This window comes from Pan paniscus, chromosome 13 (assembly GCF_029289425.2).
Source record: "Pan paniscus chromosome 13, NHGRI_mPanPan1-v2.0_pri, whole genome shotgun sequence".
NCBI classification, from domain to species: domain Eukaryota; kingdom Metazoa; phylum Chordata; class Mammalia; order Primates; family Hominidae; genus Pan; species Pan paniscus.
The window spans coordinates 29,919,299-29,946,156 of NC_073262.2; the positions used below are offsets into that span (position 1 = coordinate 29,919,299).

At 38.0% G+C, this 26,858-nt stretch overlaps 1 long non-coding RNA gene across 2 annotated transcripts in view; it reads left to right on the forward strand.

The window, feature by feature from the left end:
- Window positions 1-26,626, forward strand: part of LOC117979344 (uncharacterized) — a 51,311-nt gene extending 24,685 nt beyond the window's left edge. Inside the window, exons 1-4 of one of the 2 annotated variants that reach the window (XR_008624475.2) lie at window positions 647-1,694; window positions 21,482-21,593; window positions 22,485-22,609; window positions 23,001-26,626. This is a non-coding gene — a long non-coding RNA (uncharacterized LOC117979344). Of the gene's footprint in view, window positions 1-646; window positions 1,695-21,481; window positions 21,594-22,484; window positions 22,610-23,000 lie in introns of those variants that run through there. The other variant, XR_004670098.3, reaches the window with a different exon arrangement.
- Window positions 26,627-26,858: the final 232 nt, after the last annotated feature.

The following is a 26,858-nucleotide window of genomic DNA, read 5'->3' on the forward strand; positions in this document are numbered from 1 at the left end:
TGCAGTGAGCCGAGATCGCACCACTGCACTCCAGCCTGGGTGACAGAGCAAGACTCTGTCTCCAAAAAAAAAAAGAAAAGAAAAGAATAAGGGAAAGAATTAGTTGCAGGTATGTAAGAGAAAATATACATGTCTACATGCATTTTGAAAATCTTTATTCCTAAGGCTTATTCCATCCAAGAAGATTTACAGTTTAAACCATGGATGTTGTATGAATACTTTGAAGGATGCAACTTAATTTTCTGAAAATGTAGCCACACAAAAGTAACTGCTTTATGGCACTTAGGGATTTATCACCTAAACATATAAGCTCATACATTTCCAGCGTATTGATCTTTATTTTGCAAATGTTTCAGCAGCATTTACTATCATTGAAATAGTGGCAACATGTTCTACTTAAGATCAAACAATCTCCCGAAATCTGGCAAGATTTAACAGAAATTTAAACCAATACTTTTCCAAGGAAAACTCTAACCATCTGCAACTGTTATTATTAACACTATTCTTTTGTCTTTTTTCTTCCTATATTATTTACACTTCCTGTTGCTCTCAAAGCTTTCAACTTATCATTAGCAATTAATTATAAACAAATGGTTGAAGAGCATGTTTGTATGTATGGTTTTTTTTTCCCTGAGCCAAACAGATACAGTATCTTGTTTTGATCACATGAATTTCCTGTCCACACGCAGGTCTACCTGAGCTTTGCTAAGAAAAATCTGTGGCAGAAGACAAAAATGATTGCTTTCAGAAAGGGGGATATATCACCTAGATAATGCTCTTGGTGTCCTTGTATTAGTTAGACAGATCTTTCTGAAAAAGTAAAGAGTGAAACTTGTTAATCAGGGAGGGCTATTTTACATTAATAGTTTGTTAGTGTTTTTTAAGCTAGGAAACTCAAACTTCAATACGTTTGCACATAAAGAAAAACTGAATCTCAGAAAATAACCTGTTGTTTTATGTTACCTTTTCCTAAGCACATAAGCCCTGCTACACTGAAGGAAGCTGTCTTATATCAAATTATGACCTCTTTGTTTAGTCCTTGTCATACCCATCAGAATAGATTATCCAATGCCACCTACTTGTATCTCTGCCAGAGCAAGTACACAGTTATTTGCTCAGTTTTGCAGTAGGGATGCCTCTTTGATGTTGTTCAGCCACCATTTCCTTTCCATTCACTTTTATCTCTGTCCTGGCACTCATTCCTGCGCATCCTCCTCTCCAGATGGTCTCCATCTCCCCTTTAGAAGTACCCAAAATACTCCAGCTTCCTCCTCTTGATCTTTTCCCATCAACAGCCACGTTATCCCTCAGGATTTTTTTTTTTTTTTTTTTTGAGACGGAGTCTCATTCCATCGCCCAGGCTGGAGTGCAGTGACATGATCTCGGCTCACTGCAACCTCCGCCTTCCGGGTTCAAACAATTCTCCCACCTCAGCCTCCTGAGTAGCTGGGATTACAGGTGTACACCACCATGCCCGGCAATTTTTTTGTATTTTTAGTAGAGACAGGGTTTCACCATGTTGGTCAGGCTGGTCTCGCACTCCTGACCTCGTAATCTGCCCGCCTCAGCTTCCCAAAGTGCTGGGATTACAAGCGTGAGCCACTGCGCCCAGCCATCCCTCAGGATTTTAATACCAATCTATTTCTATTTGATTTTCTTCACAGATTGTTTTTATAGGAAGAAAGGGCCACAAGGTAAGATCACAAAAACCTCAGCAAACGTTGTGGCATTAATAATCATACTTCTCAACTATTTGCTGGAATGCTTCTGTGGTACGTTGATTACACAACATGTATTGAATAGCTACTGTTTATCAGGAACAGTATTTGGCACTAAGGATTGAGGCAGAAATAAAAGATGTTTAATAACAGAAGATAAACGAGTTCTAAACAAGGTAGCATGGAACAGGCACTGGAAATGCAAAGAAAAAAACAACGATTTGTGCTTATGGGAATATTATTAAAAGATTCATGTAGTTGGGGCTTGCAGGATGAATAGGAGTTAATTGGGCTGATCATGGATGAAGAATAGTAAAGGTAAAGGAAACAGTGTAGGGATAGAGATCTAAAACAGGATGCCTACTGACTAGAGAATTATAAATATTGTGTAGGCTTGCAGTGATGCTTCTATGGGCAGGTGGGGGAAGTTCAATAGATAAATTTAGAAAAGTAGGTAGGGAGAGAAAAAGATCTTTCATGACCTGTTTTTTGGACTTACCTGGAAGGTAACAGGAAACATTAAAAGGTTTTAGTTAAGTAGAGAAAATACATGATCAGATCTGTAGTTTTTAATAATTTCTCCCACTGCATTGTGATAGATAAAAGGAGAAAAATTGTATACAGAAACCTGATTAAACGCCCATATAATAGTTCCAGTGAGGAGTGATCAGTCTACACTAAAGCAATATCAATAAGTTAAGAGACGGAAAAGAGTAAATTCTAAGAGTTGAAATAGAGTAGCAGCTAGTGACTTGGTTAGGCATGTAATATGGAGACAAAAGTTTGAGAAGCTTATAGATATCTAACTTGCAAAGTTGGGGAAGAGATACTATGGGTTCTGTTTTAAACATGTTAAGACTGAAATGCCAGTGTGGGGTCTGAGTAGAGTTGACTAGAAGACAGATACGACTTAGGAGCAATGATTTGATTACGGGTAATGATTTGGGCCATATAAGTTACCTGATAGTTATGGAACTCAAGTGTATGAATGAGAAGCCTGAGAGAAAGCATATAGGACCAGCCTCAACTCCTTAAAACACTGAAGTCTTATGTTTAGTGGAAGGTGAGGAGCCAACAAAGAATATTGAGAATGAAATGATGGAGAGCAAATTTCAAGAAGGTAGGAGGTTATAGTTGACAAGGTCAAATGCCATTAAGAAGTATTTTTGGAAAATGAATAGTGACTATTGATTAATAATTAGAAAAATATGAAAGGTAAGTGAAGCAGCACTATGAAATATTACTCTTGGATTTGAAAGGAAATAGTGAAAGAAGATGATGATTATTGTGTGTCAATTATTTATAAAGATTGAAGAAACTTTAACATATTGTTAATAGAAGCAATCAGTAGAATTTAGAGAAGCACAACGGCATATAAAATGATCAGCAGATAACATGAGTGTTATGACAGAAAAACACAGAACTATGGAAGCATTGTTAAAATTACTTTCATTCATCCTTCCATGAATACAAAAGTCAGTAATGTTTTCACTCAAATTTACTGAATAATAACTTTCAGGTTATAGTCTATTTGCACAAAAATAAAACATGAGAAACAAAATTTCATTACATATTATCTGAAACAAAGTGATTATGGAGGTGTTAGAACATACAAGAAATATTGCAATTGACATCATTCTATTAGATGAAGAAATTAAAGGCCTGAAGAGGTTCCCTGGAATACCAAAGTCAATCAGAACACTGGGGGCAGAGATAGAGCACATTTGCAAGACAATTGGTTTAACATCATACTCTTTCAACATGTAGGTTTTAAGTATCAAATTCAGCTGTGAGAAAGAAATCTATTATGATTTGCATTTTTTGCAGGAACCCTGATAACAGACACAGTTTTCACTAATATGTATCTGATACGGTTTACCTCTGTGTCCCCACCCAAATCTCAGCTCTAATTGTAATCTCCATAATCCCCACATGCTGAGGGAGGAACCTAGTGGGAGGTGATTGGATCGTGGTTGGAAGGGGGTGTTCCCTCATGCTGTTCTCACAATAGTGAGTTCTCACAAGATCTGATGGTTTCCTCCTTCATGGGCTCTTTCTCACCTGCCACCCTGTAAGACATGCCTGCTTCCCCTTCCACCATGATTGTAAGTTTCCTGAGACCTCCTCAGCCATGCAGATCTGTGAGTCAATTAAACCTCTTTCCTTTATAAATTACCCAGTCTTGGGTATTTCTTTATAGCAGTGTGAAAACAGACGAATACAGTATCATTTTATCCTAAACAGACACTTTTCAGAAGGCCAAGTTATAACTAAAGTTGTATTACTTAATGAGTATTAAATATGTATTGCCTATCATAAGAAGAAATTGTAACAATTGTATTTCCCCCCAGAAATATAGAGAAATATATTTGGAATGACATTCTCACACTAATAATAGTGCAAGGATGTCACAGGTTTGGTTTGGTTGTTGTTCTTATTATTGTTCTTGCTGTTTTTGCTGTTATTGTTTTTCCGGTGATGGGAGCAGGAGTTGAAAAAAAAATCTTAAATTTAACTTTCCTTCTTAACTAAACAAAAACAAAGCTTTAGTTTTCAGCCTCGATTCACTTCAAATCTTTTAGCCTAGTCCCACTGGCACTGTCACTTCAAAATCACAGCATAATGCAGTATGCTGTTTTCCAATGTCAGTAAAACAAAAGCTTTATTGAATAAATATGTGTGAAAATGCTGCAAACAAAAACATCTCCACAGGCAGCACCTGACTGGCTCACAGCAAAGCTCTCCATTGTCATATCAGTGCTCAGCAAGTAACTTCCTAGCGTATCAGGCCAATGTTCCTTTTCAAGTTTTTCGTCCTTTTTAAAATAAGGAAATAAAGAAAATTAGGGTAAAATGTTTTCCTAGCCAAACCTGGGAGAAAACTATACTTGTCAATTATAAGAAGATGGTAAAAGAGATTACAAAGAAATATATTTGCATGATACATCTGCTTTTACTCTGCACACTATTTTAATATAATTTTGAAGGTGATTTCACCCTTTATAAAAGCTCCAGATGCCAGTGCTATAGTTTTACTTTTAACTAAGGAACAAACACAGTTGCATCTGTTTAACTGCATTTTTATGAACATTCAGTCTCTACCTACTAGAGAATTACAAACTTATCTCCTTTGTTCCTCATCCTTGCATCTCAGCACTTTGCCACATCCTATAGCTAAAAATTACTGCAGTAATACAAAACTCAGCACCACTGTGGTAGCAAAGTCAGAGTTAACACAACTGTGCTAAGGTCTCTGTAATTCCCTATTTTCTTTATTTTTTTCTCTGCTTATAGGGCAGCTACCCTCATAAGTGTTTAGGACATTAAAATTTGAAATCTCACTAATTATACTTAGTTTTGCTTTCCTCAACCTAAGCAGCTGTGCCAGCAGCCAAGCCACTGGTTTGCACATTTAGCCAGAGCTGCCTTGAACTGCCTCCTGCTGATGTTGCCAGCAAAACTGTCCATAGAGTTCCATATGAGCCCGGTTTGGATTTCTGTCTTCCAGGGTCTGTGTCTCATCACTTTGCTACAACCTCATATTTTAAATTACTTGTAAAGTAGCCTCGAAATCATCTGAGACAGAAACAATCTAATAGAAATGAATACACTTTCCTCCAGCAAGTTATCTCACAAGAATTCTAAATTGCAAAAGCTAACTTTGTAAAGGTTACACTAAGTGTGCTTCATGCATGGTTATTTCCAACTCATTAAACATCTTTAGAAAAATATACAAATGCCTTCAAAGCAATGGCTTAAAAGGATCCATTCAAGCTTTTGAAGTAAGAGCAAAAGAGTGGGCTACTATAAAAAGTGAGAAAAGCTAAGTGCTATTAACTGTGATCAGGTGTTTAATCTACAACAGATAACACATTCCCAGATATAGACTTGGCTACAATTTTTATTTAGAATTCATGGAATGTATACTTGTGTTTATTCATTTATTCAGTCAGTCATTTATTATTTCGATAAGTATTTATTGAGAATCTATAATGTGCTAGTCACTAAACAGATAGCTGGAAATATAATAGGCAAAGCCCCTGCCTTCCTGGAGTTTATATTCTAGTGGGGCATGGTGGGTACACATAATTAAAATTGCATATAAAAAACAAAGATAGGTAGCATTAAGTATGGTGAAAAAAATAAAGTAGAGTTGTGGGACTAGGAGATACAGAGAATACTATTTTAAATAGATGATCAAGGAAGACCTCGGAGAAGAAGTGGCCTTTTAGTAGAAACCCGGATAAAGAGCGAGTAGGAGTCATGCAATTATTAGGATTGAGAGCCTTATAGGAAAAGAAACAGAAATACATAGTTCCTGAGCAGGATATGGGCTTGGAGTGTTTGTGAGAAAGCAAAGATGTAGGAATAGAAAGGTGTGAAAGGAAATAAGTTTGAAGCAAGGAAAAGGGTCTTGAAAGCCATAGGAAGAACACCAAATGTTATGCTAAATTTTATGTTAAGACCCTGGGGGACTGTGAGCAGGGAAAGGACATGATCTAATCTCACACACACACACACACACATGCACATATGCTCCCCAAACATGCCTGTGTTCCTGTTTCCAAAACACAAAGATGTTTGGCAGCCCATTCTCTCCTTGAGCATTTGTTACTGCCAATTTCTACCCTCCAGTCCTTGAAGTGCCATTTCCTCCAACAAAGACAGTGCTACAATAGAGAGGGTCAAAGGAAAGAACACTAATACAGTTCACATTTTCTAGCAGCTTCTCACATGCCCCATATGGACCTCCCCACCCCCACCAAGGAAATCCTGTTGGTTATGTAAGGCCACTATGGTATCCTCATTTTATAGAGAAGGAAATAAAGGTTAAATTTCTTTAAACAATGAATGGCTCATTAGTAAAAGGTGAAAGAGTGAAGCCTAGAACTCACATCTGCTGCCAAGTCCAAGGTGTATTCCCATATACAACACTATTTCTCAAAAGAAAATTAAATTAAGTTATTGTTCCATCTCCTTCCACAGCTCACTCAGAAAGAGCTGAAATAAAATCGGGCAGAAGATAGAAGAAAATAGAAAGCCCTGCACAGAAGAAGTGAACTCAATGCCAAATGAGAGTGGAAAGAGGAGAGCAGGTGTATTGTATTGTTCTTCTAAAACCAGAAACTATGACATCTTAAAATATGTCTTATAGCACCTTGCAAAGTCCTCAGCAAACAACACATCATGAATACAACCAGTTGATTGGTTGAGAAAAAGAGAAAGAAAATAGGAGAAGAATTAGAAAATGTTATATCAAGGAAAAAATTTTATTCATTATCTGCATAAACTCCTTCAAGACTTCACAGAGCTAAAAGTATCATATATGATTAAATATTTTTATATGCTTCAACTTTAAATAGTTGTCATTTTTTGTATGGACACCTCATGTGACACTATTTGGGAATTAAAAACTCTAGTTTTTTATAAGATCTACATTCAGAATCATTCTTTTAAGACTAGGTAATTGTTGCATCAGTACAAAATGTATTCAGCACCAATTATGTGCTTGATTACACTGTTGGATGCTTGGACTACAAATATAAATTAGATACTAGCCATCTAGTATTGGAAATGTGCAGTCATACTAATATGTATAGTCATGTTCAGTACTAGTCATAGAAGTGTCATAGTAATGTCCAGTAATTTTGGTAGAACAGATTATTTTATATATTAATATGAGATGAGAATAGGGGAAATAACATTACTTTGAACATAAATCAATGACTTTGCTCATCTTTTCTTTTTCCCTACTCTTCCCAATTCCCCACCCCTAAAACTTTCAACTAAAGACCACTTGGACACTTCTCCTATTCTGTTCCTGCAATTCCTCCCCTCACTTTGTCACCCACCCAACTCCTCCCACTTGACCCCCACTCCAAAAGAAAAGAGGCAAACAGGAGGGAAGAATTATCTGAAGCAGGTGGATTTCTGCTTGAACAGGTTCATCATTCTCCATTTTGCAAAAAGATAAATAAAAATGCCTCAAGACAGACTCTGGTCAGAGGAGAGGAGGTTCCAAAATTTAATTGTCCTGAAATTTTCTCTTAGAGGAGTCAAGCATGGAAGGAAGTTATTGAATCTTCACTCAGTCAGGATCAAAATCCACAGCAAAGAAGTCAGCCATGCAGTGGTCTAAAAGATATTCAAGATCAAGGAAGCAGCTATACCAGTAGAGGCCAGAAAAACCAGACCAGTGGTATGCCAAGGAAGTCTCTATTAAGTTATTTTATTTAATTCTGAAAGCAGAAACATCAGCAGGATGGCAGACTAGGAAGCTCTGGGCCCTCATTCTCCTATGGAAACACTAAATAAATAACTAGAACCTGACTGAAATAATCCTATAGGAGCTCTGAAAATCAATGAAAGATCTATAACAATCAAGCAAACAACCAAGACAAAACCACATCTGAAATGGTGGGAAATTTCATGCATTTTTAGTTACCCTTGCCTCACTCAGTTTAGGGGAAGCAGGAGTCTGGTCAGTCTCCAGGTCCCTTTCATGAACTAAGGAGAACAGGGCGGGTCAAATTTTCCATTTGCTTATCTGTCTGTGGACTACCCGAGGGTCTAGTCTATGTATCACACAACCCAGAGCTCAGATAGACAAAAGTGGCTCAGACCTCAAACTAGAAAAAACTGTGGAAAGTAGTGGGCATGGCCTGTGAAAACTACAAGGGCACTACAGACCCAAAGATGCCTGGGTGCAAGAGATTAAGCACAAGAGAATACAATAGAACAGTTAAAGCTCTAAGAAGAAGCAGAGATGAGACTCCTTGTGAAATTAAGACATTTGAAAGCATCCATGTATACTGGGAAATTGGGAAGAAAGCACTAGGACAAGCCCAAAGAAAATGCATATCAAGAAAATGCCTAAGAAGGTTTTCAGTTTTCACTCTGAGCTTATTAGTGAGGTCTTTCCTTCAACATGGAGCCAGTCTGCAAACATTGGGAGAAGTGGATGTTTTTTCAAATGCTCAAATTTCTACAAAAGACCACAAGCCATACAAAGAAACAGTAAATAGTGTCCACTTGAAGGATCAAACTAAACCTTCAGAAACTGCCCCTGAAGAAACACAGGCTTCAGACCTACTAGACAAATACCTTTTAAAAATTTCTTAAATATGTTGAAACATGTAAAGGAAAACACCAGAAAAAACTAAAGGGAATCAGGGAAATGATATTTGAACAAAATGAGAATAAAAATAATGAGACAGAAATTACATCTTTTTTAAAAACACCAAACAGAAATTCTGGATCTGAAAAATAGAATAACTTAATTGAAAAATTCATGATAGGGGTTCAACAGCAGACTCAAATAGGCAGAAGAAAGAATCACTGCATGCAAAGACATGCCATTTGAGATAAGCCTGAGAGTGAAAAGAAAAAAAAAAAAGATGAAGAAAAGTAAACAGAGACAAAGGACTTAGGGGACATCCTCAAGCTAACCAATATAGAAGTTGTGGAATTCTAGAAGGAGAAGAAAGGGAAAGAAAATTTGTTTAAAGAAATAATGGACAAAAACTTCCCAAATTTGTGGAAAAATATTGATATACAAATACAAGAACTTCAATGGACTCCAAGTAGGATAATTTCAGGAGACTACACAAAAATGTATTCTATTTCAAAAGACAATGACAAAGAGAGAACCTTGAAAGCAGCAAGACAAAAACAACTCATCGCATGAAAGTGATCCTCAATAAAACTGTTAGCAGATTTCTCAGCAGAAACCTCACATGCCAGAAGACAATGAGATGACATATTTAAAGTGTTGGGAAAAAAATGTGAACCAAGAATTCTATATCTGGCAAAACTGTCTTTCAAAAGTGAGGGAGAAATTAAGATATTTCCAGATGCACAAAAGTTGAGAGAGTTCATTATCACTAGACCAATCCTACAATAAACACTAAAGGGAGTCCTTCAAGTTGAAATGAAAGGATGCTAGACAGTAATTCAAAGCCATACAAAAATATAAAGTTCTCTAGTAGTTAAGTGTACAAATAAAAAACCCTCTTGAGATAAAGATCAATGACAACTTGCAAGTGTGCAATGAAACCACTTGCTGAATGAATATCATCACTACCCAGAGGTTATATACAGCATATAATTTTACAAATCATATAAAGGTGCTCTCACTTAAACCTATTCTTCTAAACTCTCATAAACTCCATAGGAGGCAGAAAACGAGAGCTGGCAAAGCAAAGCTGCTAATGCAAAATAATTCTTATTCTAACACAAAAAATTTCTTTAATGAATGAAACTTGGGCATGCCAGTATAGACACTGATAAAGAAACCCTACATTGAATTCTCCATTTGTATGTACTGAAAATAAAGATGAACTATAAATGCTTTCTTTCAAACAAAAATACACATAGCCAACAATGAAAGAATTGGATGAAGTTCCAGGAAAAAAATTGTTCATAGTGTTATCTTAAATTTATCAAACAAGAAATGATATTATTTGGAAATGAAATAATCAGAGGAATATATTGGTTTTAGTTTATTTCAACTTCTTCCATATTTTTCCAACTGGTATATATTCAGAAAAATGTTTTCAGCCACTGAAAAAATTTTTACAAAAACATACTTGCAACTCAAGGAATGACACATCTTATCCTGTAAGAGTGATTATTTTTAAAAGATCATGTAACTATTCATAGTGTCATTAAATTTTCTTTATTTGTATATTTTATGTTATTTTAAAATAATACTTTGTTATATCAATCTAGTCTGCTATACTGGAGTAAGGATGTATATAATGCTTGAGGTTTTATGAATAAGTTCTACTTAATGCTTTATAATATGTTTATAAATGTAGTTGAAATGTATTACATACTTTTTTTGTTGAGGTTTATTTTTTAAATAAAATATGTAATACATATTTGGATAGGGATCTCATGATGTAAAGCATGTAATAAATATGTGACACATATTTAGGGAAGGATTTTTAGAGAACCTGTTTTGCATGGCTTTTGAAAGATTAGTCACTACACAGCAAGTCAAGAAGAGCAAGAGTTATTCCATGCAAAAGGAACAGAATGAGCAAAGGCATAAAGTGATGCAAAAGCAAGATGTCCACAGCTATACTACAAGCTATTTTGTGTTATAAAAATGGAATGTATGAGGCAAAAAATAGAGAGAAATGAAGAAGAAAAGGCAGCTAGAGGAAAGGATGTGAAAAGCTTTGTATGGGAGGGCTGCAACTTAATCCTGGGAGGGGCCACTCTTGCATCATTTTATTCATGGGAGTAGCAGAATCAAGTACACATTTTATATAAATCACCTTGGCAGGTAAGTGCAGATGAATTTAAGGAAACAAATTAAAAGGAAAGGAAATGAGTTAAAATATTATTGCCGTATCTGTGGCAATAGTATTATATTTTATTGCCTCAGAGGGTGCATAGGATATATTTCCCCCAAGGAGAATAGAAGGAATTCACTTGGAGAGAAAAGGAATTGAAATTCTCTTTCTAGTTAGTTTAATATCATCTTTCAAAAATTCTCAACTTTTACCATGCCTTTTATAATATACATAATCAATTAACACAGCAGGCCAAGCACGGCAGCTCATGCCTGTAATCCCAGCACTTTGGGAGGCCAAGGCAGGTGGATCATCTGAGCTCAGGAGTTCGAGACCATCCTGGGCAACATGGCAAACCCCATCTCTACCAAAAATACAAAAAAATTAGCTGGTTATGGTGGAGCATGCCAGTGGTCCCAGATACTCTGGAGGCTGAGGTGGGAGGATCGTTTGAGGCTGGGAAGCAAAGGTTGCAGTGAGCAGAGATCACACCACTGCACTCCAGCCTGGGTGACAGAGTGAGACCTAATCTCAAAAAAATAAATAAATAAATAAATAAATAAATAAATAAAAAGCAAACTAATACAGCAGTTCATTTATAAATGTTTATCAATGCAGATACTGACAAAATCTAAAAAAATCCCACTGTACTGGGTAAGAGTGACAAAACTATGTTCTAGGGCAATGATTTTGCTGATGGAGAAATACAGACAGAATTTTAAAATACCTAGGAGTTTATATCATCAATGTTTGATGGTTGTTTGGACAGAATGGTTAGAGTTATCAAGCATATGCATATGAACATTTCTGTATCAGAAAGCAAAGCTACAAGTTAATCTAGGGTTGTGAGGTGAGGCAGAGGAAAGCAGCTCTGTGAGAGTGGAATTCGATCAGCGGAAGGCAGAGAGATTCTAGTAGCAAATTAAAAGCAGCTGGTAAAAGATCATGAAATACTTTCGGCTGTAAATCAAAAGTACTTTAAAATGTATTGCAACCGGAAAAATGGTCTTGAACTGTACCATAAAGTAGTTAGGTTAGCTAATAGAAAGAACTTTGTTAATAGTTGCTGTTAAAAACTATGTGTTAACAGAGAAGGTCATCATTTGTGTTTGCTGTAGTTTAAAGGTTCATCCTGTGTCCATGCAGGGAACACACAGGAACAACTTCTCTTGGTTTGGTGTTTTTCTCAGCTGTCAAAATGTTTACATGGTGGGTTTAATACCCCCTAAATCAGAATCTTCCTTGCTATGGCTTATCACTCATGGACATCTTAATTAATTCTTTGATAATTCAGGCTTATATACCAGAAGAAGTTAAAGATGATAGATACTTAGGAAGAACACATTTTCACTATTGCAGAATAGAGGACTGGATATTTGGCAGAAATCACACATACCTTTTGATCCAGTTATCAAAAGCCCCAGTTTCTCTAGGAGTTTGGATATGTTTCCTAGCAATATTAAATGCTTTGATATCATCAGGGTAGAAACTGCAGGCTCACTCTGTTCTGATTAGCAGAGGTAGCTGCCTCTGCTATGATTCAGGGCTAACAAAAGTAGTCGCACACCCCAAATACATTCCCCAAAGGTTTTCTCTTACGTGAGTGAAAATTCTCGCTACCTAGGATATTTTGGTTAGAAAACAAAAGCAACGTCCTCGTCTTCTGGAGGTCATTGCTAAACTGTATGTTACCCTGTAAGTCAACAAAGACCTTGGGAACTGCCTTCAATCTTATCCTTTAACGTATCAGCATGGATAACGTATTCCAATCAGCCAGTTGTAGCCTTGGAAGGCAGAGAGGCACAGCCTTGAGAAGATAAGATATGGGGATAGGTAAGCCAAGGAAAAGCTTTGCCTCCTGATTCGTAACAGTCACAAGAACAGACCTTGGGAAAATCACTGTGAACTCTTCACTCAGGTTAACCCAAGTCTACAAAGACTATCAAGATAAGCAAGCATTTATAAAGATGTATGTTGATATTATAGAAACTTAGCTGAGAACACAGCATTCTTATACCTTGTTTGTATTTTGAAATAATCCAAGATCATGCTAATTCCTTTTGATATTATTTTAGTAGGATAATCATGTAAATTAAGCACCTAGGGGGCAGAGTCCAGTACAGAGGTTAATTTAGTTTTCCTAAAAGTTGTAATTCTGAAAAGTTATTTAAATAAATTTGTATTTGATAAATTTGAATCGTTCACTATACTTACGGGAGAACTTGCAATGTACAGAAATAGCACTGATTTTCTATGAGGTGTATTAACTCTTGACACCATGTATAGGTGGTTAATTATGCATAAAAAAACTAAATTCACAATCCTTTCTCACTTTATCTACACAAAAGTCATTGTGCAGATGAGAAAATTGAGGCTCAAAAAGGTTAAAAGTAACATGGCCAAGGTGTCACTTGAGATGCAGCACACTTGGGATTTAAACCTAAATCTGAGTGTTGAAAGATCATTATTGGATCCATTATGGAATTATTAATTTTGTACATATTACTTGACATGTATTGAAGATTTTATTTTGTTCTATTCTATTCTAGTCTATTCTATTCTATTCTATTCTATTCTTTCTATTTTGAGACGGAGTCTCACTCTGTTGCCCAGGCTGGAGTGCAGTGGCATGATCTTGGCTCACTGGAACCTCTGCCTCTCAGGTTCAGGTGATTCTCCTGCCTCAGCCTCCCTAGTAGCTGGGATTACAGGTGCCCACCACTGTGCCTGGCTAATTTTTGTATTTTTAGTACAGATGGGGTTTCACCATGTTGGCCAGGCTGGTCTCTAACTCCTGACTTCAGGTGATCCACCCGCCTTGGCCTCCCAAAGTGCTGGGGATTACAGGCATGAGCCACTGCACCTAGCCAGAGACATTTAATGTCAGAGATGAAAGTACAAAAATTGATACAAACTGGAGACAGCTACTACCTTCAGAGAGATAATAGGCTAATTAGAGAATTAGTATATACAAACATGTAGACATATTAAATAAACATATGCAAATATACAAATTATAAATCTGAATTGAGCATATAAAATGGTACATGATTATATTAAGAAATGTGAGAAGTTCATCTTCCTTCCTCTGTAAATGTATAGGTTCTTCCACCAAAGACACTACAGGCATATTCTGTTCCATACAAGGGCATGGAATCCTGGACATAAGGGCATGGCATAGAATAGCATCATATTGGGCATCTTTTCTGAATGGAGCTGTACTTCCAATATGGTAACCTAATACCAAGTGTGTCAGCACAGACTTTGAGAAGCAGATGCCAAACCAGGGTTTGACATGTGAGATCTGGGGAGTTAAACTTTTCTATGGGTAAAAGGGAAGGGAACAGGAGTAGGCAGAAACAGCTTTCAGATCACAAGTCTGGTCTGATACCTGTAAGAAGATAGAGAAAAAGGAGATTTGGGAAGGAAGAACTTCAGACCATGGTGCAGTTCTGAGAAATCCTCAGTCAGGCTAAAGGGAGCAGTCATGAGTCTTACAGAAGCAGGCTGACTCTAGTTCCCTCACCATCTCAGGCATTCAGGGAGCAGCCAGGGGAAGTGTGGCCTGGAAGTTCACAGAGGAACCAGCTGGGCTGCTAGACCTCTGCTCCAGGTTCCCCTGAAAGAGATCTGAACTGTGCATCTCCATGGCTGTCACATCTAAAATCAACATGGCCAGGCATGGTGGTGCATACCTGTAGTCTCAGCTACTATGGAGGATGAGGGGAGAAGATAGCTTTAGCCCAGGAGTACAAGGCTGCAATGAGCCATGATTGTGCCTCTGCACTCCAGCCTAGGCAACAGAGAGAGACATCATCTCTTAAATAAATAAATAAATAATAAAATAAAATCAACATGAGACAAGGGTCTGTGGAATGATATCTTTACAGTGTCTTAGCATACTTTATAGTTCCCCTAATTGGAAGTGAGTAGGCCTACACCATGATCCTCCCGTCCATCTAAGGCTAGATCTCTTGATCTGCTTTAATGTCTGATATATGTTTTAATCATAAAACGGATCTTGTGTTTGTTTGTCCTTCTGAAAAAAATCAAACTCTTTGTTGGAAATCAAAAGATCTTGGGTGGCAAAATTGGATGTTATTGGTATAACAAGAGGCCATGAAGAAATAAACAAAGGAAAGCAAATGCTATGGGAGGCTAGTGCTCATTGGCCAAGAGGGTAATTGAGTATTTTATTGGCTGACTCATACCTTAAGAAATTACCTTGTTCAGCGCTAAATGAGGTTTGCCTGGTGTCTTATCAACACGTTATCATATGCAACAGCAAACCTTCATTGATCGCCTATTGATTACACAGCTTTTTTCCTAGACCTGTGAATTAGAAAAAATGACCATCCTAAATACTATTAAAAATAACCACTCACACTTGTAAAGAGATTTGAAATTTATGGTGCATATTTATATATGTTATTTTCAATATGTGAAACTGGTAAAACTGGATATATACATAAGATACTTGTATCCTAGCTAAATTTTGATGAACACTCTATGCCAGACAATGTGCTCAGTGTGTTCCATGGATTATATCTAACCAATACAGCAGCCCCAGGAAGTACCATTATTTCCCCATTTTACGGTTGAGGAAACTGATAATTAATCAAATTAAGTCACTCACCCAATCTCACATAGGTAGCAAGGGAAGGAGCAGGAAACTGAATCAAGATTTTATAGCTACAAAGTGATTGTATAGCTACAAAGTGACTGCTTATAGCCAATCTTCCTCCACCTTAAGTGATATCTAAGAGTAAAGGCTAGTAGATGGCACATACTGAGCGATTGCTTCAAGTAATTAAATCCACCAGGAATTCAGAGAAAATGATAATACTGGGTCCCTTCATTCTTGTAGAAACCCAATAATATTTGTTGAATTAATGACCAAACAAAGGGAAAGATTAAATGCATTCACAACAATGGTAAGTTAGTAAAATCACAGATATGATGACAGAGACTTTCCTCAGTCTTTGGGTCAGCTTAACCAAAAGGCAGGAGAAGGAATGCCTGAATTCCATGAGAATACAAATTATAGATGGAGGAAATTATTTGATATTATTAACTAGATAGCCTAGTACTCAGCTACCATTTACTTAATAATTTCTAATTGTCATACACTGTAGTAAACTATATATATAATTTTAAATATTTCTGAAAACCCATAATCTGAGGTTTACTGTTCCATTAAACACAAACGAAATACTCAGAGAGATGAAGTAACTTGCCCCAGGTCAAAGAGCAAATAAGTTGCTCAGCCAAAATTTAATTTCAAACCAAAACGATCTCTCTTTTTACTGTATGGCAGTACCAAATTTCCAAAGAATTTGTGAGTTCTCAATGACTATATAGAGTAGCCAGCCAATGTCCACACTGGACCATTTAGTAAAGAACACAGAACTCCTAAAGAGAAATGGATTCTGGAAGTTACTCAGCTGGCTGTCGTGTTTCAGTCTAAGACACCCTCACAATTATGATATGCCAGTAGTTGCTACCATATAACAAAATTCAAGATTAATCAAATTTTAATCTTGGGAAATATTACTTAAATCAATAGGAAGGTCATCAAAGTCACGTTTTTCCTTTAATTCCCTTCCTCCCCAAATAAGAAATAATGTTAGGTATCATGAAACATTTGGTAAGATGTCCCTCAAAATATCGCCAGAGTTTGTACCCAGTAATTCTTGACAAAACTGAAGAACCGTACAATCTTTAGACATGATTGGCCTATTGTTCTCATTTACCAACCTTGGTTTTATTGAAGTATGATTAAATATATTTAGTGAATTCATTCAACAAATATGTATTGAGCACCTACTACATAAAACCTATCATCAGGGCAGGCATGGTGGCTCATGCCCTGTAATCCCAGCACTTTGGGAGGCCATGGTCAAGAGATCAAGACCATCTTTGCCAACATGGTGAAACCCTGTCTCTACTAAAAATACAAAAATTAGCTGGGCATGCTGGCACGTGCCTGTAATCCCAGCTACTCAGGAGGCTGAGGCAGGAGAATGGCTTGAACCAGGGCGGCAGAGGTTGTAGTAAGCTTAGATTGTGCCACTGCACTCCAGCCTGGCAATAGAGTGAGACACCATCTCAAAAAAAAAAAAAAAAAATTCTATCATCAACTACCCTGGAGGCAGGGAAAGGGTTCAAAGTCTAATATGGTATAGCATCTGACCTCAGGGAACTTTGCAATTTTATAGGGGAGAAAAGCTATCTACAAGTGGATATAAAAGAATGCAGAATTTGAAAAGTGCCAAAACAGTAGTACACAGAATGAATTATAGGAACAAATAAGCACTCTCAACTCATGTAAGAGATATTACTTCTTAATGGAGAAAATATAGAAAGTTTCAGGGGTTTCAAACCCAACTCCTGGCACCACAGCTGTATAAGTTATCTATTATTGCACAACAAATAACTCTAAAATTTTAGTGGCTTTAACAACATTTGTCATATTATCTTCTGTCACATGCATATCCAGGTGCAGCTTAGATGGATGTCTCTGCCTGAGATTTCCCACAAGGTTGCAGTGTCTTCTGAAGGCGCTACCGGGAAGGATCCACTTCTAAGTCTCTCATATGGTGGCTGGCAGGATTCAATTATCCTCAAGCTGTTGGCATGAGGGCCTTAGTTTCTCATTGGCCACCAGCTTGAAGCTTCCCTCAGTTGCTGGCCAAGTAGGCCTTTCTGAAGGATGGCTCCCAATATGGCAGCTGGCTTCCCTCAGAGAGAAAGAAGAAAGTGCGCATGAACAAGATCTAAGTCACAGTCTTTATGGCATCTAATCTCAGGAGTGACATCCATCCCTTTTGCCATACTATGTACAGCATATATTAGGAAGGAGCACTCTGTAAAGCCTACAGACAAAGAGCAGGGATTACACAAGGTATGAATACCAAGAGGTAAGATCACTGGGGCCATCTCAGAGGCCACGCCCCACAGTTTGTCTTGAAGGGTAGGTAGACTCTCAGCTGATAGAAATACAAAGAGTTGGAGGGTGCAGGTTTCAGGAAAAGAATAAGCCTATATGCAGAAGTGAGGAAAGAAACATAGAGGTTTGCTTGAGAAGAGCAAGAAGTTACTCCAGCCTGGTGGAAACATGAATGCATAACAAATATCAGAAAACAAGTCTTTGAAGTAGGTCAGGTTTCAACAACGTTATGCTGACAAGTTAGAGCTTTATTATTTTAGATTTGGTGAATTGTTGATTTTTCTAACATAACAGTAACAGGAACAGAAATGTACTTCAAGCTAACTGACCTGAAAGTCCTCTGAAAGGTGGACTTGAAGTGTGAGAGTTTGTGGAGGCGGAATCATTTAAAGGAGCGACCCTAAAACACAGCTACTATTAGGACTCAAAGCAGAGCAGCAGCAGCAGTGGGAGGGGGAAGGAAGGGGTCAATTGAAATAGCATATTTTATGCCTTACTGTGCGTTCCTATAAATGAAATTTTTTCAACTTCTGATTCTCAAAATACCTAATATTATATGGATTTTCAAAGGTTTTTCAGTTTCTATTATTCTTTCCCCTAACTCTTTCATGCCCTGCTTCAGGGCAACTGTTACCTATTGAATGTCATGCTAGCAAAAACATTTGATCTGAACCTTGCCCATTTGCCCCTGCTGCCTCAAAGCAGGAAACACATGACCTGTCTTTGATCACACTTTTTTCCTAAAATGAAAACATCCTCCAATATGTGATTCTTATAAAAGGTGAATGTTAAAATTCGGGGATAAACCACATTTAAGCCCAGGGACTCAGTTAAAGTTAATGAAAACATATCAGGATAAGAGAAGCTGTTGCAAGGTTTGGGGGCTATGTAATTCTTTTTCAAACATCAGAAAACCTGCCCAGCCCCAATATAGACAAAAGCTGGAATGACTGCTCAATTAGTAGCAGTTTCTCAGCATTTTGTCCAATTACCTAATAAAGAAAACGAGAACCTCGGTACATAAATTTGTTCCATTATGGAAGCAAACTTCGGTGAGTAAGCTAGTCAGCTTTATTATTCAAATAATCAATGTGATGCTTGTAAGATGAAACAAAGGCAGCTCTTTAATGATAAATATTACAATACAGCTACTTTTCACATGTCTACACACACACACATTGTGAACCATTCATTGCAGTATAAACAAGAGACAACCAGTGACAATTCAGATAGAAGAAAAATAGAGACAGCCCAAAACAGAACAGATTATCCAGTTAGCACTCTGACATTATTGCTGCTTTTAGGGAACAGCTGACTTTAGTCATCAGTTTCCATCATCTGTTCTATTTCTTTTGCAGACTCTTGCTATAGAACTTTCCACAAAAGATGCTGGGTAAAAATCAGAAATAGTTAAAAGTCTGGGAAACAATCCTTCAAATTAGCTCCTTCTCTCCCTTTAATTGCAAGAAGGGATGTAGTTCTTAGGAGGGTCTGTCCTTTGACAGATTATTCAGCAGCAGAGAGGTGGGACTCTCAGGTATCAACAAGGTCACTGCCAGATTCACCACAGCCTGAGTATCCTGGAGTGCTGCAGGCTCGGAGCAAAAGAATGAAGACCCCGAAACAGCTTAAGAGATAAGCTGCTAGGACTGAAGTCAGGGTCAGGGCTTCTGGAAACATAAAAGCCGACACGTATCACCAGAAGTATTATAGCTAGCACTACTCACATATGTTTTTGTATTGGTCTCCTTACATTTGGACACTTTTTTTTTTTTGCTCTTGAACACAAAAAAATGAGTTGTACACATTCCAACAGCATCCTGCAGCCAGATTTGCCTGAACTGAACAAATACCTTCCTCAGAATCCCTATCATCTTTGCGGACCTCAACTTCTACACTGCTACTCATCTTGCCCTAATTCTCCTTAATTCATGCCCAGTAGCCCATCATATTCTAGACATTACAATAAACATCATGGACATAAGATATCTACTTCTTATGTCTTATGCCTGGTAGACCTTCTTCTTAATTACAAATAGCATATGACTTTTCCTAAGATCCTTGAAATCTACTGTATGCCTGGCCTTAGCTCTCCTTATACCAACATTTTTAGATATCTCACTTCTTTTACTTACAAAGCCTCCCTAAGCACATTCCAAGTAACACTATCCTGAGCGACTCAACACACAACACAAAAATGACACGGTCTCTGAAACTGTAATATCTATTCTTAATCTCACAATTCATGAAGGAGCAATCCAGTGACAGTAAAACAGTCATCCAGCTTAAATAATGCTACTTTATCTTCAACTGCTCAAGTAGCATTATTTAAGCAATCATACCCACAAATTACCTGACATCATAGAGTCTTATTTTCTCCCACACTATCCAAATGAACATGGAAAACTATTTGTAAATGTTTTCAAGATGTGGCATGATTTCCCTAGATTTCAGAAAAAGCCCACACCCTAGCACAATAGATGTCCATGAAAGACACAAGTGATTTAATCTCAGCTATTTTCAAGTGAAGGAAAATACCTTGTGGACTCCTTATCCTCATTCTATAAAGTGGATACTGGATATATTATTTTTATGTAGTCTATGAATGTGGTCATCTTAAGAGATAAAATGCAGAAGGGTAACATGGATTGACCACTATGCTTGTCTCTGACCTCTCATCATGCAAACTTTCTTAGAAAGCAGATGACAGATTGTTTGTGAGCCACACTTCTTCATAGCTGGTATCCTCCTTTGAAATGTTGTCATGTGATATGGTTTGGCTGTGTCCCCACTCAAATCTCATCTTGAATTGTAGTTTCCATAATCCCCAGGTGTCGAGGGAGGGACCCAGTGGAAAGTAATTAATCATGGGGGCAGTTACCCCCATCCTGCTGTTCTCATGATAGGGAGTGAGTTCTCATGAGATCTGATGATTTTATAAGGGGCTTTTCCCCCTTTGCTCAGCACTTTCCTCTCCTGCCACTTTGTGAAGAAGGATGTGTTTGCTTCCCTTTCCACCATGATTGTAAGTTGCCTGAGGCCCTCCCAACCATGTGGAACTGTGAGTCAATCAAAACTCTTTTCTTTATAAATTATCCAGTCTCAGGTATCTCATCATAACAGCATGAGAACAGCATAATACATCAGGTAATTCTATTCTGCAGCAAAGTAGATGAAATAGTAAGAATAGTTACTCACACATGAAGGATTTTCCTCAAGGGCAATCATCTTAACAAGCATTTTTTTTCAAAATTAGCTATCTGCAGTTCTATTAAAACACCACGACTCTCACCCTGCTCTCTTTACCCCAAAAGAAAGAAAGTAAAGATAGATTCCCATTAGAGAAAAAGCTTAAAAGGCTAGAAAAGTCCAGGCAAAATTCTCCAATATTCTAAAGTGACATAAAGGTGCCAACATACGTTTGGTCCTCGGTACATAGCAGTGTAACATTGTGATTTCGCTAATTATCCTGACACTTCTAATATGGGCAATTATTTCCAAATATTTTTCAGAAAGTAGGCATTTAATGAAGCTTCCTTGCATAGCTCCCCAATTAGAAGAGGATCTGCTAGAGATGGATTATTTTTAATCGAATGACAATTGATAGTTGGGAACTGGTCACAGGTAGGTGTCCTCTTTTTTTATAAGAAATACTCTATAGGCATTAATGAATTTCAATCACCTTTTCATTATAGTTTAATGTTTTAAGTTAGTTTGGCATGTAATAATGCCTAAATTGTTGTGCTACTACATACTGTGAACATCATCCATGAAGACCAGCACAGAGGGCCACTTATACTGTTCCACAGAAGAGTGACCATTTTTGAGTTTTTTCTCATTTACTAAAATAGCATATTACTTATTTCTAATAATATTAGCTGATATATATGGAGGATCTATAACGTACCAGGATCTTTAGATGTATTCTCTCTAATTCTCAAAAGGTGGTATTATTGTCCCTAATTTTACAGATGAGAAAGTTGAGGCTAAAGAGCACTGCTTTCCAGACCCAGATCTGTGAAATCACAAAGCTCACACTCCTCCTATTTCCCTCTGCTTACATGAAGAACACTTTAAAAAGTCCATTAGACCTTTAAAGAAAGGAAAGTAGGATGGCGCCAAAGATTACATTTCCCCAGGCTTATCTACAGAGACCTTAAGAGTTCACCATAGTTTTTTTTTTCATATATTTTGCCAACTTGAGCCCAGTTGAATTCTGTGCAGCAAACAGGTGAGACCATTAACGTAGACATAAATACACACATTCCAACACATATGTCTAGAAATAAATTTGCAGAAGTACTAAATAACTGAATAGCCAATGTGATCACATCAAAAATCAAAATCTGAGTTTCGAGTGCATAATAAGTATTCAGGACTGTGCTAGGCATTATGGCAATTAAAAACAGATGTAGATATCACAATGTGAAACTGGTAACAGACATGGGCACAAAAGTAAAAGGACATACAGACACATGTGCAACTTTATCTTGAGCAAATACTATGTTTTTGAAGGTACAAAGACTCACAGGACACAGGATTTTGTATATTACTGATGGATGCAGTGTGAATTGTGGATGCTGCATACTTAAACTTGGTTGAGCCAACTTAAAACAACAACAACAACACATTCTTTCCAGGTATGTGGGTATGATTTGGTGGGAGTGGGGGCGGTGGTGATTTTCCAGAGTTCTTCAAATGATGGGAGAGGTACACGGTGGAATACTGGAAAGGAAGACAGGTAGAAAGTGCAGTCTGAAGGAAGATGCAGGCAGGAGTTAGAGTGTATTGAACAAAGTGGGTGGTGAGGAAGTCTGCCTGTTAAGAAGTGGAGGAGGCATTTATTATAAGCAAAGGATATGTCAAAATTACCCTTTTTAAATAGCTGAATTAATGTTTAAACTCATAAAGGATCCAATTTACTGAAAATTATTGAGTCCCTTATGGAAAACCAATAGTGATTACAACTTAAAGAGCTGTTGTTCTACAGCCTGGGACTTATATGCCATATGTGTTTATCTTTTTCACTAGCCTACTTCCATGCCATACTACTACAGCAGCTTTCAAGATGAACATTTGACAAGCCAGCTCACCACCGACTGACACCTCCATTTCAGCTGGCCTGACATATATAGAAAGAAACTGAATGTTTATTCGTGTGCTTTCCGGATTTGACATATGTGCTATATAAGAGTCACAGAAGGAAACTTCAGAAAAGAAATTAGGAGTGTACTTGTCAGTTTATTAATCAAAGTTTACCTGCTTCACATTACACAGAGACAAATTAAGCTGGCTACTATGGTGCTTCAAAAACATCTGCTAACAAAGTCAGAAGTAATGATAAACAAACGAGTTCCCTTTGTGGTTGATTTTCATCCAGCTGCATTTAATTATAATAGCACTATCAAAGAAAGCTCCCCATTAGTTGCTAATTCAGAATGACTTCAGAAGAAACTCCCAAAGCCTCCAGTGATATTCCTCCAACTCCAACAACTTCCTAATCTCTGCCAATGTTTATGGAGAGCCATATTAAAGAACTTTGGTTATCAGTCCTAACTCATGGACTGCCAAAGTGGTATTTGTTGTTTTTTTCTAAAGACCACCTTTGTAATAATGTGACCAATTAAATTTTTTAAATGACAAAATTTATAACTTTAGAATTAGATAATAAAATGCTTCAAAAAGGTAAGGAGAAGTCTTATTTTAATGCATAGTACAAGTAAAATGCAAGCCCAGTCATGTAATTCATCAGTTTACATTCACCATAGCTAGACATAAAGTGACACTCGATTTTTCAAATTCAGGCTGATTAGTTTTCAAATAAACAAATAACTGAAGCCTCTTGGAAGAAAACTCCTTCCACCCAACTCAATAATGAATCACTATAAATCATCCTTTTGATTGATCAGCACTGGTTCTTACAAATTCCCAGGTATATATTCTTCCATTGACAGTCTCAACACCTCCATAAAATTGTGTAGCACCTCCTTTTTCTCATGCTCTCTCAAATGGAAATATGAATGATTCCTCTCTCAAATTTGGCTTCTACCTGGCCAGGAAGCAAACATGAAATCAAAAGCTCACATGTGCAAATCTTACTTAGCTGTATGTGTGCCTTTGCTGAACCAACCTGGGAGCACACGATACCTCTTTTATTTGTCTTTGGGTGAGCTGACGAGATGCAAGTTAAAGGGGAGATGGATAACCTGGAAAAGTATGTATGTTAATTTGGTACTAAACTCTGTATTAAAGGACAGCAAACCAACAAGCCAAAAGTAGAGAAGTTTCACTAAGACAATAATGAATGCACAGTCACCCAGATTGAGAACGGTAAGCATTTTCCAGTATTGGATCTGACCAACCTCTGAGGACCCATCTCATAATATATTTTCCCAGCATCTACATGAAATAAGTTCATGTAGATGTTGGGAGAGACACATGAGATTGGAGTGATATGGTTTGGCTCTGTATCCCCACCCAAATCTCATCTTGAATTATACTCCCATAATTTCCATGTGTTGTGGGAGGGTCCTGGTGGGAGATAATGGAATAATGGGAGCAGTTTCTCCCATACTGTTCTCATGGTAGTGAGTAAGTCTCACGAGATCTGATGGTTTTATTAGAGGACACCCCTTTCACTTGACACTCATTCTCTCTCTTTGCCTACTGCCATCCATGTAAGACATGACTTGCTCCTCCTTGCCCTCTGCCATGATCATGATGCCTCCCTAGCCATGTGAAACTTTAAGTCCATTAAACCTATTTTTATTCCCAGTCTCATGTATGTCTTTATCAGCAGCATGAAAATGGACTAATACAGCAAATTGGTACCAGTAGAGTGGGGCACTGCTGAAAAGATACTCGAAAATGTGGAAGCAACTTTGGAACTAGGTAGCAGGCAGGGGTTGGAACAGTTTGGAGGGCTCAGAAGAAGACAGGAAAATATGGGAAAGTTTGGAACTTCCTAGAGACTTGTTGAATGGCTTTGCCCAAAATGCTGACAGCAATATGGACAATGAGGTCCAGGCTGAGGTGGTCTCAGATGGAGATGAGGAACTTGTTGGGAACTGGAGCAAAGGTGACTCTTGTTATGTTTCAGCAAAGAAACTGGTGACATTTTGCTCCTGCCCTAGAGATTTGTGGAATTTTCAACCTGAGAGAGATGATTTAGGGTATCTGGCAGAAGAAATTTCTAAGCAGCAAAGTATTCAAGAGGTGACTTGGGTGCTGTTAAAGGCATTCAGTTTTATAAGAGAAGAAGAGCATAAAAGTTTGGAAAATTTGCAGCCTGACAATGTGATAGAAAAGAAAATCCAATTTTCTGAGGAGAAATTCAACTGGCTGCAGAAATTTGCATAAGTAACAAGAAGCCAAATGTTAATCCCCAAGACAATGGGGAAAATGTCTCCAGGGCATGTCAGAAGTCATCATGGCAGCCCCTCTCATCATAGGCCCAGAGCCCTAGGAGGAAAAAATGGTTTCATGGGCCAGGCCCAGGGTCCCTGTGCTGTTTGCAGCCTAGGGACTTGGTGTCCTGTGTCCCAGTCGCTCCAGCTGTGGCTGAAGGGGGTCAACATAGAGCTCAGGCTGTGGCTTCAGAAGGTACAAGCCCCAAGCCTTGGCAGCCTCCATGTGGTGGTGAGCCTGTGTGTGCACAGAAGTCAAAAATTGGGGTTTGGGAACCTCCACCTAGATTTCAGAGGTTGTACGGAAACACCTGGATGCCCAAGCAGATGTTTGCTGCAGGGGTGGGGCCCTCATGGAGAACCTCTGATAGAGGAGTGCAGAAGGGAAATGTGGGCTTGGAGCTCCCACACAGAGTCCCTACTGGGGCACCACCTAGTGGAGCTGTGAGAAGAGGGCCACCATCTTCCTTACCCCAGAATGGTAGATCCACTAACTGCTTGCACTGTATGCCTGAAAAAGCCATGGACACTCAATGCCAGCCTGTGAAAGCAGCTGGGAGGAAGCTGTACCCTGCAAAGCCACAGGAGCCGAGCTGCCCAAGACCATGGGAACCTACCTCTTGCATCAGCATGTCCCGGATGTGAGACATGGAGTCAAAGGAGATCATTTTGGAGCTTTAAGATTTGACTGCCCTGCTGGATTTTGGACTTGCATGGGGCCCTGTAGCCCCTTTGTTTTGGGTAATTTCTCCCATTTGGAATGGCTGTATTTATCCAAAGTCCATACCCCCATTATATCTAGGAAGTAACTAACTTGCTTTTGTTTTTACAGGCTCATAGGCAAAAGGGACTTGCCTTGTCTCATATGAGACTTTGAACTGTGGACTTTTGAGATAATGCTAAAATGAGTTAAGACTTTGGGAGACTATTGAGAAGGCATGACTGTGTTTTGAAATGTGAGGAAATGAGATTTGGAAGGGGCCAGGGGCAAAATGAAACGGTTTGGCTCTATGTCCCCACCAAATCTCGAATTCTACTCCCATAATTCCCATGTGTTGTGGGAGGGATCCAATGAGAGATAATTGAATCATGGGGGCAGTTTCTCCCATAATGTTCGAGTGGTAGGTAGCGAATAAGTCTCAGGAGATCTGATGGTTTTATAGGGGGAAACCCCTTTCACTTGGCACTCATCCTGTCTCTTTCCCTGCTGCTCCATGTAAGATGTGACTTGCTCCTGCTTGCCTTCCACCATGATTGTGAAGCCTCCTCAGCTATGAGGAACTGTAAGTCCATTAAACCTCTTTCTTTTGTAAATTGTCCAGTCTCAGGTATGTCTTTATCAGCAGCATGAAAACAGACTAATACAGGGAGAATGAGAGAAGCTTTTGCCTACTGAAAATATTGGTATCTCTGAAAGGTTTTGTTTATGTTTGTTCCTCTCTTTGTTTTTCAAGGAAGAACAAAATATGTCTAGATGAAACTA